Below are 15,646 nucleotides of genomic sequence, written 5' to 3'. Positions count from 1 at the left end.
CTCTGGCCGTTATTTCCATTAATATTATTAGAGATCCTCTGTCAGATAATTAAATAATTTGTAAATCACTGCCATTGAAACATTACTTAGTGTCTGTAAAAATATCCGTTATGTCATGGAGAAGCTTTCAGCTTTTAATAAATTTTATTCATTTTAAAATACAATCCGAGTGACTTTCTAACACTATTTAAACCCTTCATCACACGCAATCCCGTGTGTATTAACAAATTTTGCGCTGTCATTGTGCTACGGGAGTGTGTTTGTCCCCTAGACACTAGACACTACCCGAACGACTATAAAAATCAACCTCACATCTAAAGCCCACAGCTGCCCATGACAAATATATATATGGGGCTCCTACGCTTAATGATTCAGATATGATCGTGAAATGTGTTAAATACACAATACACCTAATGTGCATGCGCATTACGTGTATTCATTGCAGTGGTTACACTGCTTTCTGCTTTCTCATATGATTGTCGTTGCTGATTATTCCCTGTTTTAGGGAACGTTTTCCATCTCAGTGGCATGAGATTACTCTGTCCGCTTGTCTCCCAATTTTTACATTGCATTTGGCGGAATGAAACTGACTCATCAAATTGAAATTTTTCGGCAGCCACTGCTGATGATTGCTATTCAAGGTATAAACAGTGGCTAGGGTCGGACCCGGTACCTTTAGCGCTCTGATTGCTAGTGATATACGCTACACCTTTCTTTTTCTGTTTTTACCCTTAGGTCACTGTTACATGGAAGGATATTGAGCAGATAGGAATGAGAGGAAATTTGGATCCAACCCACATAAGACTGATGTAATTTTTGTATTTCTTACATAAATGTGTTACACAGCCCTCACATAGTGTTAAAACTAGTTTCATGCTTGCACACTAATAATTATTTGATTTATAGGAACTCCTGTATGTAGGTCGTCAGTCATGTAAGTCGTAAGTTTACCACATAACTTAATCATGTTTTTTGTGCCACACACATTTTCGTTTGTCTTGGCCAAACATCCGCTGGTTTATTCTGGTAAATCTGGGGTCCTGCTGCTCTGCCATTGATGGCCTCCCTTTATGTTTAGAAGTGTTAGCATTTTTTTTTCCAGGATGGAACTTAAAACACAGCGATGAAATGCAAGATATCCCCGTTCTTATATGTAACTGCCATTTATAAGTATATTGCACCGATACATCAATGCATTGCGTTGTCAAACTAAAGTATACTCCTGGAAATGGAAAAAAGAACACATTGACACCGGTGTGTCAGACCCACCATACTGGCTCCGGGCACTGCGAGAGGGCTGTACAAGCAATGATCACACGCACGGCACAGCGGACACACCAGGAACCACGGTGTTGGATGTCGAATGGTGCTAGCTGCGCAGCATTTGTGCACCGCCGCCGTCAGTGTCAGACAGTTTGCCGTGGCATACGGAGCTCCATCGCAGTCTTTAACACTGGTAGCATGCCGCGACAGCGTGGACTTGAACCGTATGTGCAGTTGACGGACTTTGAGCGAGGGCGTATAGTGGGCATGCGGGAGGCCGGGTGGACGTACCGCCGAATTGCTCAACACGTGGGGCGTGAGGTCCCTACAGTACATCGATGTTGTCTCCAGTGGTCGGCGGAAGGTGCACGTGCCCGTCGACCTGGGACCGGACCTCAGCGGCGCACGGATGCACGCCAAGACCGTAGGATCCTACGCAGTGCCGTAGGGGACCGCACCGCTACTTCCCAGCAAATTAGGGACACTGTTGCTCCTGGTGTATCGGCGAGGACCATTCGCAACCGTCTCCATGAAGCTGGGCTCCGGTCCCGCACACCGTTAGGCCGTCTTCCGCTCACGCCCCAACATCGTGCAGCCCGCCTCCAGTGGTGTCGCGACAGGCGTCAATGGAGGGACGAATGGAGACGTGTCGTCTTCAGCGATGAGAGTCGCTTCTGCCTTGGTGCCAATGATGGTCGAATGCGTGTTTGGCGCCGTGTAGGTGAGCGCCACAATCAGGACTGCATACGACCGAGGCACACAGGGCCAACATCCGGCATCATGGTGTGGGGAGCGATCTCCTACACTGGCCATACACCTCTGGTGATCGTCGAGGGGACACTGGAAGTGCACGGTACATCCAAACCGTCATCGAACCCATCCTTCTACCATTCCTAGACCATCAAGGGAACTTGCTGTTCCAACAGGACAGTGCACGTCCGCATGTATCCCGTGCCACCCAACGTGCTCTAGAAGGTGTAAGTCAACTACCCTGGCCAGCAAGATCTCCGGATCTGTCCCCCATTGAGCATGTTTGGGACTGGATGAAGCGTCGTCTCACGCGGTCTGCACGTCCAGCACGAACGCTGGTCCAACTGAGGCGCCAGGTGGAAGTGGCATGGCAAGCCGTTCCACAGGACTACATCCAGCATCTCTACGATCGTCTCCATGGGAAAATAGCAGCCTGCATTGCTGCGAAAGGTGGATATACACTGTACTAGTGCCGACATTGTGCATGCTCTGTTGCCTGTGTCTATGTGCCTGTGTTTCTGTCAGTGTGATAATGTGGTGTATCTGACCCCAGGAATGTGTCAATAAAGTTTCCCCTTCCTGGGACAATGAATTCACGGTGTTCTTATTTCAATTTCCAGGAGTGTATATTTTTCCCCTGTACAGTCTGATGATTTAACAGATCAAACAACTCCATGTGGTTGTTGTAAAGATGAATCATATGACGTTGTTTGGTAACCATGCTCCTCTTTTTACTAAGCCAAAGTAATTTTTCTGTCTCTATTGACTTTACAGGTGCTGAGTTGGAGCTATTGTGAACACGGTATTGTCATTTTATCTTGCAACTACCGTAATGCTAAACTTATCACTTCTGAAATCAATGGTTTCCTGAGTGGATGTCTTCGTCTTCTTACTTTCCACTATAGAGAATTTAGAGATCTGGTTTTCGCAAAATGTCCATGTTCCTTGGATTCCTTTATCATATAATTCAGAAAGGAGGCGTAATGATATGAAGTGATCTTCAAAACACAGCTGATACCAGTATTGTCCCACACTCAATAGCACATCAGCATACTGGGAGCTTCCACGATTTGCATAAGATTTGGTCCTCTAGGGTGTGGATGCGAATGAGGGGAAGGAATTCATTATCATTCTGTGTGCCTACAGGGAGGAGTAATTCCAAGGGTGGAGCGAGTGCTTCTTGATGCCATGAAGAGCACAGGGTGCAGCTAGCTGTAGATAGTAGCTCATGAATTTTTTTTTTATGTTTGGTTAGAGGGGCGCTCATCTGTGCGGTCATCAGCGCCCGTACAAAGTCCCAATTGTTACACTGTCCAATTTTTTCACAGTCCACTTCAGCCACTGCCACAAATGACAATGATCGAATGATGAGGACAACAAAAACACCCAGTCCCCGGCAGAGAAAATCACCAACCCTGCCGGGAATCGAACCTGGAACCCTCCGATCTACTAGACCATGACTTGCCGACGTGGTGATTCATTTCGTTACTACAGATGTATATCACTTCTGACCGGACTAAATTCAGTCTGGTTACCATTGTCTAGCTGAAATAGTAAAGACTGTCAGTCCTGCTGCGAGATGAAGAAGGATCTCACCTTCTGTAGTATCGTCGACAGAACCGTCGACCATACTTTGGTGCAGAGCCGAGTGGAGGGTCTCAATCAGAGTGAAATGTTGATTTTTGAATAATAAATAGAATATGCCCCAATCGCTTAATTAAGGCTAATAAAATATATTAAGAATAAACTTTGTGTAAATAAATCTACTGTAATGTAAGGAGAAACGGTCACGACTTAATGCAGGGAATGTGTTTTTGTGCTGTTCCGGTAAAGAATATTCCAGAAAAATGTTTATATGTTGTTGTGTAACACATGTTGAAGACAGTCGCCGTAATTTGTTTTGGACTACATAAAAGAAGGAGCTGTGAGCTCTCTCTCATTTGTTTTCGATGGGTGTTTCACAAAATGTAAATGTTGCCCTCACATCTGTAACTTTTGGCTAAATAATTACGCTAATTTAATTGTAATAGCCGTGTTTTAATTAAGAACCTACTTTCCTATTTCATTAATGCCAATCTCAATTTAGTATGTTACATTCTAGAACTTTTTCAGGCTGCAGCGAAAGAGAGTTGCCGACGAATTGTCGGGTGCCCACAGCAAAACGCTACTATTGTTCAATCGGCTTTTACTTTCTCGAAGTTTTGTTTCAGCGTCCCTGAGATCTCTTTTACTGATCTTTACTGTCCGTACCCGTTAAAGGTAACTACACAAACTGTGTAATTTAGAGGTTTGAGGTCGGTCACTGGTCTCTAAACAGTGTCGTCGGTCAACGGTCTCGTAGTTCTGACGGGAATCTGATGCTAGTTGGAGGAATATAGTTTCATCATCAACAAGTAAAAAGTTTCGGAGCACTATTTAAGCATTTCGGAAGCCTTGCCACCAGAAAAAGTGATAATTATAATATTACAATTTTTTTAAATACCAGTAATATTGTGAGAGCCTCTTCCGGGTTCCGCTATATAGGAGAGGAACCACCTAGACGCAGGAACTGGCAGCGCGTTAACGGGACCGGAAAGTATTTTTAGATTAGATCATTTCGGGAAGGCGCAGAAAGCGCTGCAGTTTCAATGGGTGCAGGACAAACACAGGAAGAGTGCAGAAATAGGAACTCTCATTATTGCAGACATAAAGTGTTGTAGCTATTTTGGAACCCTGAGGTCCTAGTGCTAATAAAAAGCACTGAATTTCAAATCGCTATAGGTACGGAAAGTTGACTAAAGCCGAAATTTATACAAAGGGCTTAATCGTATTCACAACGGACAAATCAAATACAGTTGGTGGAGTTGGTGGAGGAGTGTTTATTGCTGTCAAAAACAGTTTATCTAGTAGTGAAGATCCTTTGAGTTAGTATACTTGACAACCCGCATAAATGAGTAATTGATTCCTTTTACCCAACTGCGGACTCAGATACAGTTCAAATAAAGAGTGTCATTGCAAATAGGCACCCCACTCATACAAATAGACTTGGTGGTGACGTCAATGTATCCTCGACACGTTGATGAAAGTACATGTTTAAAGTCGGTGGTAGGCACAAAACGACGTCAAAAATCGTATTGATTGCCTTCTCAGAAAAATTATTTTCAACTACTTTTTCAGGAGCCTGCTCGAAATGCAAATGGTTGCGAAAACATATTTCGCCAGTTAGTAATAAATAATCTCACCAAACAAGGAGCGCCATACAGGGATAAACGACCACACAGTTGTAGCTAGATTGAATACTACAACATTCAAGCACAACAAAAATAAACACAAAATAATTATATTTTTTAAAAAAAAAAGCTGATAAAAATACGCTTGACAGCTTCCTAAGACACCGTCTCCACACCTTCCAGTCTGACTATGTAAGTGTAAGCCATATATGGTTTAAATGCAAAGGAATAGTATCGACGGTAATTGAGAAATTATATATCAAATAAATCAATAAGAGATAGTACTGACGCCCCACGGTACATAAAACTGGGCAGAACGCTATTGCAGAAGTAACGAAAAAAGAACGGCAAATTTAAAAGAACGCAAACTCCCCAATCTTGGTAATGTTTTATAGAAGTACAGAGGCTCAAAATCTATAGCGAACTTTAATGCTAGCTGCTGTAATAGTTTACACAACGAAACTCTGTCTCGTACACTCACAGATATTCTGATCGACTGTAAAGTAAATCAGGGACAAGACACTATCAATATCTTCACTGTGAAATAACAATGGTGATGCCACTGAGGACATTGCCACTAAAGGCAGAGTTACTACACAAAACGAAGTAAATTTTCAAGAAATAGAATCTAGAACAACTGCCAAGATGTATAACTTAGAAGTAGATGTCCTTGGTGTAGCGAAGCAGCTTAAAACACTTAATAAAGTGTGATATCTTCGTCCGTGGCCACTTTTGCTAATTCGCAACGCCAGCGGCCGAGAAGGAAGAGGAGGGAGCCGAACTCCCTGCTGGTTGTTGCTTTCAGTTAACTGTTGGCTGTAGCGTGGGGCAATCTCATTAGATATCTACTCGTCACTTCATGTCCGACATCAGAGAAGAAATGTCAGTTCACCACAAAAAACAAGGCTTCCGTCCCAGATTCTATAACAGACAGGTTCCTTTCAGAGTACGCTGATGCAAAAGCCTCATACTTAGCAATCATATATAAACTCTCGCTCGAAGGTGAATAAGAGTAATCCGCTGAATTACACATTTGTAACATCTATTTTGGACTTATTTTGTATCTGTATCGGTATTTCTACATCATTTTCTAGTGTTGCTCATGTAGAATGTTGAAAGTGTCATGGAAATTCTTTGACTATGTATACATATACACATTTCAGTTATGTGAACTTTGGTACGATGTTGTTTAAATTATGCTTGTGAATTTAACTTCAAATGACTGTTATATAATGTTCTGCAAATGACTTGGTCCATAGATAGGGAACGTAGTGCTGAATGTAAAACTTGTGGGGAAAGCCAGCAGCTACGTAAGTAGCGAGACGGAGTGGAAAAGGTGTGGTTGGCGCGCAATTGGGAACTTTTCCTTTGTGTCATGTATGAGTCTGGGCTGATCAGTGCTGCGGTTGAAATATCGTTAGCAGCAGCGGAAAATTGTGGCTCATTTGTTTGGTATTTTGGGCCCAAAAGAGCTTAAGTGCAATATTTATCTGCCTCGGATGATGCATTTAGTGATACCATTATCATTGAATGATTTTGGGCCCTATAAAAATATAATTCCAACTCCAAGAAGATCAGTAATAGGACGAGGCTAACAGTACTGCGATGACTTCATCGCTGCCATGTGAACAACCACTGACAATTACACCACCAATACCATCAGCCTTCCGCTAATTTGTTTATATTTGGCATTCTGTAAATGGAGCACCTATTAGTGAAATTTGGTTGATTTTAATGATAATCGTGGTGTTACTAAAAGCTCCATCTTGCACTCATGATTATCCCAAATCACAAGCCTTGGACACGAATCCTATCCTAGTGAATACAATTCCGAGTATCTTAATTTATCGTGGAAACACTAATTCGGCAACTGCAAAAAAAAAGAAGGTATGATTGCTTTCTAATACGTGTAGTTACAGTGTTTAAAGTTCCGTTTCATAGATTGAGAAACACTCCATTTCCAGTGCATTTTTAGAACAATGTGTAAAAATTTTCTTAAATAATTTGCCTTATTTGAAAATGATTATTAATTGTAGCATTTATGCACTTTGATCCGAATTACAAAGTCTTATCAGTGTTCATTACATGAGGAAATGTTTGAACTTAAATTTAATGTTGTGTTGGCATTTGCACAGCCAAATATATTTTGAGTAGGTTAAATAACTGCTTATCAAACCACATTTGTTATTTAAAGAGTTACAGTTGATGATGCAAAGCAAACGCTTCTTCAGACCCAGTGTAGTTAGGTTTGCATTTTAATTAGGTGCTTCAAACCGAGTTTCATAAACAACAATTTACTGTGTTATCTATTCTAATGCATGTTGGTTAATGCACAGGCATAGAGATCTACTAAGCAATGAAGTTATAGGGTATGAGCATTAAAAGACCCCCATGATTTAAATCAGAATCATGTCATGCTTCTTTCCTGTTTAGTATTCCTACTATTTTCATGTGTGTTAGTGATTGGTTCGATAAACTGTTGCATCTAGCTCATTTAAGGTAGGTATTGTTGAGAGGGATATGTTAGTGTTCGTTATCTCGTTGGCCATTTGTTTATATGATTTTCAAGGTAGTAGTACGTTTATCTACAGAGTTAGGTTACTGTGTTGTTGTGTGTACGGGTATAAAGAAAGAGTTTAATGTGGGTGTCAAGGAAGGTTAGTTGAGCCCTTGCATTGCCTTCTGCTTTATCATTTTGCTTGATACAAGAATGTCTTATTAGGCTGGCGACCAGTTTTAATATATAATGTTAGAACTTGCTTTTTTTTGGGAGAACGTGTGTCTCTGACCCGTCGTTTACTGTTGCCTATACTCTGCTGGAGTGTTTCGGAAACGAAATTAGGTTATTTCATGGTCACAGCTTCCTTCAAAATTCCTCTCAAAGATATAACGTTAGCACCGGTTATCGTTTAAAGGCTACCGGTGTTACAGTTACAGACTCGAATCTCTAACGTCGATTGCAGTGGGATTTTCGAACATACTGTGCTCGAACATTACGACTCACCTCGAGGAAAACGACTTATTGACAAATAGCCAACACCGATTCAGAAAATATAGTTCTTGTGAAACAGAACCAGCTCTTTATTCTCACGAAGTAATGCTGCTATCGACAGGGGACGTCAGATAGATTCCGAGTTTTCAGATGCGCGGAAGGGCTTCGATTGTTGGGAACACGATATTATTGAGACAATTCATTATTGCACAAGAAGTGTATTCCCAGTTGGGATTAAAGACAACCATCAGGTGTGTAATGGAGTGACAACAACGAAAATTTGTGCTGGACTGGGACTGGAACCCATATTTCTCGATTTACACGAAAGGTCACGTCAACCACTTTGGCTAACCGTGCACGGCCTGACCCAAGCTTCCAAATGTCGCCGTTCACGCTTGACAACCTACCCTCGTAAAAGTTACACAATTCCCGTACAAGGAGAGGTCATTTTAATTGAAAGAACCTACGCAGTATCGGTAGGTAAATACTATAATGGAATGCATGTATTGTTAAGAAGTACGATATAACACTCCTTCAGGCTTGCATGCATGTATCGTATCATATTTACCCGCCGATACCAGGCAGCAACTATCAATTGAAATGTCGTACCGTGTACAGGAATTACATGATGTGTACGCGTATATGTTGTGACTCACGAACGGCGACGTATGGAAGTCCGGGCCTGGCCGTGGGTTGTGTACCGTTAGCCTGAGCGATTAAGGGCATTGCTCGAGTAAAGCAGGAAATCCGGATACATTGCCGTCGTCCCATTATACAGCTCATGGTTGTCGGTATTCGAAACTCCGAATACATTTCATGCGTTTCATGTCGGCTGTAGCCTCCACAATGTCCCGATGCACAACTTCATACTTTTTAACAACACAGGCGGGTCAGTACCGCATTCATTATTACACTCTCTAAGATTACGTTTATCACAGTAACATGTTTTCTTTCCGTTTAAATAACCATTTTCACTCTGTTTGCCACCGTATGCCCTACCATTTATCATCTTGCTACCCCCCCCCCCCCAATCAAGATGTGGTCATAGTAGGTATATTCATCACTTTCGTATATTCTCAGAACTGATTGAAACTGAAATCCCTATATAATAGAAATAATTGTAAATTATCATTTGCTGTAAAAGAGCCCCTCTTTGTGACTGAAGTACTGTATGTAATATAGCGATGGATACTGTGGATCACTTTTGATGCAGCACATTTATCGATGGGCTGTCAGAGCCAGTCGATATGTTTATGTCATGTGTCTCCATCTGCTATCAACACGATGTACGTGACGTTGGGCAGATGGCAACCATTTTCGAGTACCATTCCTTTGTTCTCACACTGTATCCGAGAACATGGGACCTTACCATCGTCCTCAGTGTTTCTCTGTCAACAGGTTGCTGTGAACGACAGAAGGACAACATGTCTGCGAACAGGTTAACATCTCCTCTGAAGACGCGTCCAAGAGTCCTGAAAGTTTGGAAATTTGTGCTAAGATCGTATGGGACCAAACTCCTGAGATCATCGGTTCCTAGGATTACACACTACTTAATCTAACTTTAACTTACGCTAAGGACCACACACACACTCATGCCGTAGGGAGGACTTGAACCTCCGACGGAGGGAGTCAAAGTGTCCCAAGTTTTTGGTTTTTGATTCATCAGTTTTCCGACTGGGTTCACGTTGCCTGCCACGAATTCCTCTCCTGTGCCAATCTCTATCTCAGATCAGCAATTGTAACCTACGTCCTCAATTATTTTCTCGGTTTATTCCCATCTCTGTCTTCCTCTACAGCGTTTACCCTCTAGAGCTCCCTTTACTACCATGGAAGTTAATCCGTGATGTCTTAACAAACGTCCTACCACTCCGTCCCTTCTTCTTGTCAGTATTTTCCAAAGACTTCTCTCCTCGGCGATTCTGCGGAGGACCTACTTATTCCTTACATTATCAGTTCACCAATATTTCAACATTCCTCTGTAGCATCACATCTCAAATTATTCTACTCTCTTTTGTTCCGGTTTTCCCACTGTTCCTGTTTCACTACCATAGAATTCTGTGCTCCGAAAATACATTCTCAGAAATTTCTTCCTCAAAATGAATGCCTGTGTTGATAACTGTAGATTTCTCTTTGCCTGTAACGCCCTCTTTTCCAGTGCTAGTCTACTTTCTATGAACTCCTTGCTCTGACCATCATGGTTACTTTGCTTCATAGGTAGCAGTATTCATTAGTTTCATCTCCTTCGTGCTTATCAGTTCTGGTGTTAATTTGTTGCCTTTCTCATTTTTGCTACTTCTCACTACTTCCATCTTTCTTCGATCTACTCTCAATTCTTATTCTGTACTCATTAGACTGTTCATTCCATTTACTAAATCCTGCAATTCTTCTCCACTTTGACTAAGGATAGGAAAGAAAGGACAAAGAAAAATTTGTAAAGCGTCCTCTAATGATAATCAGCAATGAGGTTTTTCATTGTCCCTTTGAATGTCCAAACGAAGTTTTGAATTACTCTGGTTCACTCTGATGGAAATGATGAACTGCAGAAGTTCTGTATCCCATGGATCATGCAAAAAGACCCGAAATCTTGGCCAGTGGCAGGGTGCCACACTGCTTAACAATGGATTTCTGTGGCGATAGATTTGTTCGAAAACACATAACGTTCTAGATGCCCCATAATATTCATCCTGGCAATATACAGGTAGCTGCTGTAGGTATGCACATTATTGATCTAGGTTGTCTCCAGAAAGGATCCGGTGTAATGGACGTCGAACCGCGTCCAGGCCTCCATCTCCTCAGGCCATGCCAAAGAAGATTACAGTGGTGCACATTACACATTCACATCCGCGACCTGTCTGTGTTAGCCCGAATCTTCAACCATGAAGCTCAGCTGCTGGAAAACAGCCAATACCACGAGGTTGGCCATTGCATACCATTTTATTACAGTAAGCAGAACTTGCATTATTCATATTTCACATTCAAACTACAGTGACCTAGGGCTGGAACTGGTTAACCCCTATAACTCGTCAGCTTCACTTGGGTGCTGTTTAACTGTAGATTACAAATAACAAAATATGTAGCACAGTTTGTGATAGGTCTAAAAGGAACAGTATGTGATTGAAATTCAATGTTATGTCCATTTAGCTCAACATTTACCAACATTGTTTTGTTACCACGAGAAAGAATACAGTTAAAATTATTTTCATACTTTTGAACGTCAGACTCAAAATCATCCACTACACATACGGGGGCACTAGTGCAAGTCGGGTACATGAGGCTACAGCGTTCTACTTTGACGGGTTTTGCCGTCCTGTTGATCTTTTCTATCGAAAAATGCGTCACCGCTGTGAAAGTTTGCCATGGACCCTTAGTTTTCTTCGTTCGAGAGCGTGCTCCATTTCCTTAGTCTGTTCAAATACTTCATTAACTGATAAACACTCTACCCCCATGGAATCAGGTGAATGAGATCATTGAAGAGTCCTGCGACTGGATCATGAACAATGAGGATATTTGTAATAAAAGCTTATTGGTAATCGCTGTATTGGTATAGGACAAATTACAGTCTCGACTTTCAGATTCGAATTTGAGATCCGAGTCAGAATTTACATTACGAACCATTTCCTTAAAAGATTACCCTGTTTTATACAGGTACTATAAAAGTTTTGGCGTTCCACTACCACTAGAATCTCATTCTTCAAATATTCAGTTAATTTGCCCTTTATTTCCTTACAACCCAACTCACACGGGACTTTTTCCGGAAAAATTTGCTGCATAAACTATAGACCTCAACAAAACTATAGACATCAACAAAAGCAGTTAATAGTAAGGAAGCACATTTGGTTACCTGAAGGGCAATGTGCTGTATCCTGTATTTGTAGCTGGCACACTGTTCATTTCCTGGTCCTTGTGGTGTTCACCCAACGTGGTCTCGCTGTTACTCTCGTTCCTCCCACAGTTGTAACAATCTTCCCTGTTAGAAGAAAATTTTTCCTGGGTGGTACTCAGTTTTTCTAACTAGCATAATGGAACATAAAACGTTCTGTATTGTCAATTGAAAATAAATTTGTTGCGCCACGTGCAGTGTATTACTAAGACTTAATTGTTCTAGTCAACGTGACAGAAAAATGTTCACCAAGCAAATCGACAAATTTTCGTCGACGGAAATGAAACGATCGTAATGTCCATTACCAGGACTGACCGTCTTCACGGCAACCTCGAAAGTTGAGATACCTCGGCGGTGTATACTACTACATTTCCATTGACGTATATTTTCTTCAATGGCTGCCTGTGAGTGCCTATTCCGGCCCCGGTCACCTGGTAGACAGCGAGGGCAGCGTTGTTTTGTAAGTCAGTACGAGTGCACAAATGTTGTTTCCAAAACATCGGTATTAATATACAATTAGGAATAGTATATGAACATCTGTTTATTTCAACAGAGTATAATGAACATCCAATTCGGATTAGACACATATGAATGCGACCTGGATGAGAACTAAGTGCCATAAATGAACAAACAGTCGCAGATGTAAACACCCGTCCGAAACAATGTTAGTTACCCCGTCGCTGTAATGCTGTTGTGGTCTCTTAAGTTCGTGCGCTGTTCTTCATGGACAGAAGATCCCAGGCAGGTGACTGCGCTGTCCCGACTGCTGCTAACGCGAGCTTCAGTCTGCATTGATATTGCTCTCGGACCCAGAACTGGTGAAGACAGACTGCCGATTGCCGATGGTAAATTGATGAATACGGATGACTTATTAATTCTTGGTTCCGCTGCAGTTCTTTTATGAATTCTGCTGATGAACTGCCAATGCCTCGCTGGGCTACGAGCAATGAAGACAAGTGGATTACAAACCTTCTTCAGAACGGTCTTCTTTTGCTGCAGACGATGATGTACTCGTACGCCAATCTTGTTGGCTGTGCAGGCGAGGAGATGAAATCGTTGTTCATGACTGGTGCACATGACGAGGCTGTCGAAATAAGGCGTTCGCCACTGGTGACAACTGAGAACAGCCACTGAACTCCTGGCGACTTTTGGCTTCGGGTGGATGTGGCTATGTTGATACGACGTTACGTGAGCAGCTTGTACCACTCGGCAGAGGTATCGACATGCGATACATTTTCTTTTTTCTTCTCAGACTTTCTAGCTTCCCTTCCGCATTCAGGTTTATGATGCTTGTAACACCTCTGTTAAGTTTACAGTGATAAAGTTATACAAACAATAATTTAAAATTAAGAATAGAATTATTACAGGGGAAAATAGTGCAGAATCAGAGTTCGGTAATTGCAGATCGAAATTATAGTATATAAGCAAGTAGTTTATCGCCTAAGTACAGCAAATCCACGGTAGCTCCGTCATGGAGAAGGCAGTGACGTTAAACTCTTGTGATGAAAAAGTTATGAAAAGGTCTGATTCTCATTATTGGTTCCTTTTTTCCTTGATTGTTTTGTTAAAGGGCGGGGAACCCGTATCATTCAGTGAGACAGGAATTAGAATGGACTTCATCGTGTTAAGATTCACGATAAACTGTTAGAATATTACGGAGATTAAAAGTAATGCAGTGTACCATTTCTCACTGTTGGTAGCAACGGAGTACTAAGGGGATTTTAGGATTTTAGCTCTAGATTGGAACTTTACGGACATATAGACGACAGAAACTCAGATTATCAGCTGATATAAGTGAATTCAGAGGTACCGGTATTCAGATATTAACGTGTGGACTTTTGAAAGAGTCGTGTGCCGTTAGTTGCGAATCTGGACGTAGAGCGCGTGTATATCGGCATTTGCGGAATATTAGATTCCTCCAGGATAGGAACCTTTTAAACAGGCCGTCATCTATCACCATCTTAATCCTTGAATATTGAGTGAAAGAAAAATACCAGAGTGTTGTATTTATTTCATTTACCTAGTACTAATCAGTAAAGGTTTTACGGAAGCAAAGCTATTCAGCGGTGAGTCAGCATCATCTAGCGGAAAAGCGTAGGCATTAACTAACACCTAAAGTGAAGTGAACGTTTACGTGTTTTACGGACTGATTAATATGAACTTTGGTGACTCTTTGACGTCGCCACTCCCTCCTAAAGGTGGCGCAGGCTGTCGTAAACACAAAAAGGGAGAGTTTTAGCCGGGAAAATTACTAAATAAAAGAGATATTTACCAAACTCGCAGTAATAGCAAAACACAATGCCCGCACCTCAACGGAGAGTCGTCGCTGTCACGTCGGGAAGTAAAGCAAGAAAACCTACCGACGATACGTATCTACAAGGAGACGTTGACGTGGAGTACCTAAAACGGGAACCACAAGAGAGTTGGGGATGTTTCATACTCCAGGCTTCGACACGTTGAAAGTTACTCCTTAATTCGTTAATAAGTCTTTCTTCTCATGATTACTTCCCACAGGGATCCTAATGCGGAATTATCCAGAATCTTTTGGCAATGGAGAGACGATCATCGCTTATGTCAGCGCAATCCCCCCATTTACGGCCGTAGAGTTGGTAAATCGTGCTTCCACTTCGTCTCTGGTAAGATTAAATACATTCTACATTGTGTCAAGTACTTGCATTGTTTCCAGAATACAGTACTATCCTACTGAAAATTCAATAATGTGGCACAGGAGAACCACATTAAAACTCGGAAAGCAAGCACACATATAGAGCATAACTGAAAAATATAAGCAGTATTTTGGACGCCTACTACGATGTAAACAGCCAGACACTGTCAGAACTGTTCCTTGCCTCAAAATGTCGTGTCTAGTTCGTAAAGAAAAATATTATACACATAAATAAGTATGTACCTGAGTCACAGATGACGACTTCATAGATAAAGGTAAGACGTGTATGGATAATGATAATATTTGTTCTAATCAGTAGCACATGAATAGCCCTAACCCTAAAATTATTAATATAATCAAATGAAACTGTATCGTTCCATAGACCTTTCCAAGTCTCTAACAGGTGTTGTGTACTTATGCAGACTTTAACGACGAATAAATATTTGTACCGAGATTCGAAGCTAGGTCTCCTCACTAGGCAGACGTTCCTATCACTACGCCACCCTGCCACTGTGTCTTTACACAACTCCATGGTCTACTCTAGCACGCCTCCCTCATCACTTCAGTTTGCTTGTGTACGTCATAACTGCAAATTGTAAGCAGTATTTTGGACACCTGCTATGTTGTAGAAAGCCAGACACTGTCAGAACTGTTCCTTACCTCAAAATGTCGTGTCTAATTCGTAAAGAAATATATTATACACATAAATAGGTATGTATCTGAGTCACTGATGACGACTTCGTAGATAAGGGTAAGACTTGGAAAGGTCTCTGGAACGATATGGTATTTTTTCACTAAAGCCCATATACCTGGGTTTCAGGCAGGATTGTTGTTATTGTTGTGGTCCTCAGTCGTGAGACTGGTTTGATGCAGCTCTCCATGCTACT

This window comes from Schistocerca gregaria, chromosome 3 (assembly GCF_023897955.1).
Source record: "Schistocerca gregaria isolate iqSchGreg1 chromosome 3, iqSchGreg1.2, whole genome shotgun sequence".
Taxonomy (NCBI): Eukaryota; Metazoa; Arthropoda; class Insecta; order Orthoptera; family Acrididae; genus Schistocerca; species Schistocerca gregaria.
Note: the sequence above shows the minus strand (reverse complement) of the source record.